Below are 2,213 nucleotides of genomic sequence, written 5' to 3' on the forward strand. Positions count from 1 at the left end.
GTGTGTGTGTGTGTGTGTGTGTGTGTGTGTGTGTGTGTGTGTGTGTGTGTGTGATGGCGATGGTGATGCTAATGTTATTGTTTTCTCTCAGTTTGTCAGCCCCTTCAGGAGCAACCTTTACCTCCAGAGGCGTTCTACGTCGCGATTTCTTTTTATTTTAGCCGACATTACGCAATGAATTTTTTGTTTTAAGACGACAGCATGTGATTTGAGGGACTTTTCGCTATTTCCAAAATGTGGATCTAACAACGAAAGTTCCTGGTTTTTATATAAACACACAAAAAACGTATATTCATATATATAAACATGTGTGTGCGTGTGTGTGTGTGTGTGTGTGTCAGCGTGTATAAAACTATGTAAACATTTAAACATCTGTAATGTGTATTCGTTAGCATGTAAAGCAACATCCACAGTAACCATACACATACACACACAAGCAAACAGGCAAACGCATATATAAATACTGATGTGCGTACACATACATGAAATCATACCCTATATTATAACTCTGTGTGAGTGTGTGAGTGTGTGCGTGTGTGTGCGTGTGCGCGCGCGTGCGTGCACAATTATGAACAATCCCAACGATTCTAAACATGATTCTTTTTTCTTTTGTTTTGGTTCTGATGTTTATGTCTGGATTTCCTCTAAAGACTTAAATCTAGCTACCGATCTACAAGCGCAACCCACTTTACATTCTTTCGACCTCCACCCATTGTTATGCCATATTTATGCGTGTGTATATATACATATATATCAATAATTAAATATATTCTGTTAGAATATTATACATTGAATTTATGAGTGCTCTTTGTATAAAATATCAAAAATATTAATACTATAAAGCATTCAGACATTAATAGGAGCGATTATATATACTGTATTTTGAAATCATAGCATGAAATTTAATATCAAAAAAAATTCTCACGACGATATATACGTCTAAAATAATATTACAATAGTATTTTATATATATTTTATTTTTTTAAATATATGTAAATATATGAAACATGACAGTTTAAAAATTTATTAATTAATGCACCTTACGATCGTTTCACGAAAGTATTGTCATTATAATAGATCCATTGTTGATACACATTGATAGACGATACTTCCGCTCGTCAGAAACTGAAGAAGCCCGTCGTATATACATACATATATACATACATACATAGATAGATACGTAGACAGACAGATAGATAGATAGATAGATAGATAGATAGATAGATAGATAGATAGATAGATAGATAGATAGATAACAGATAGATAGGCAACACACACATATTTTGGAAAATATAAATACGCGGACATAGTAATATGATTGCATATATGTTAATAAATCAGGGTGATGAACATGCTTGCGAGTAAAATTATGCGAAAGTGCAAAACGAAAATACAAATAAGTGTGTGTGTGTGTGTGTGTGTGTGTAAGTGTGAGTGCACCCACCCATTCGCGCCAACCCACAATTGCTGCGTTTGTCTATAATTAAATGATGTAACAAGCGACATCTTTTACGCATTCCTTTCTTTGCATAAACATTACTTATCTCCTAAATAACTACTTATCTGTCCTTAGGCGTGGCTGCGTGCTAAGAAGTGTGCTTCCCAACCATATAGTTCCGGTTCCAGTTCCACTGTGTGACACCTTGGCCAGGTGCCTTCTCCTCAGGCTGATCAAAGCCTTGTGAGTGGATTTGGTAGAGAGAAGCTGGAAGAAGCCTATCTGATATATATATATATATATGTGTGTGTGTGTGTGTGTGTGTGTGTGTGTGTGTGTGTGTGTTGAGCGAGCTGAACTGAAGGTAAAGATTATAGCAGCATTCAATAACTTAAACAAGGAGATCATCCAGAAGTGTTGCAAGAGATTCCAAAGTCTTCTGGACGCTGTGGTTGAAGCCAATGGTGACTTTATTGAATAAATTGATTCAAGATATTTCCAGATATTTTAATGTAATTCTGGTAAATATATCTGTTAAAATGTTTTCATTTTTGAGTAATTTGGATGACAATATATATTGTATATATATATATATACTATATATATATTTTTTATATGCATGTGTGTATATATATGTATATACATATTATTATATGTATGTGTGTATGTGTATGTATATACATACACACACACACACACACACACATATATATATATATATACATATATATATATATATATATACATATATATATACATATATATATATACATAT

General features: G+C 33.3%; 1 protein-coding gene across 1 annotated transcript in view; it reads left to right on the forward strand.

The window, feature by feature from the left end:
* The window catches only part of LOC106869082 (uncharacterized), a 20,144-nt gene that overhangs the window by 1,230 nt on the left and 16,701 nt on the right, over positions 1–2,213 (forward strand). The window lies entirely within an intron of this gene.

This window comes from Octopus bimaculoides, chromosome 25 (genome assembly GCF_001194135.2).
Source record: "Octopus bimaculoides isolate UCB-OBI-ISO-001 chromosome 25, ASM119413v2, whole genome shotgun sequence".
Lineage (NCBI taxonomy): Eukaryota > Metazoa > Mollusca > Cephalopoda > Octopoda > Octopodidae > Octopus > Octopus bimaculoides.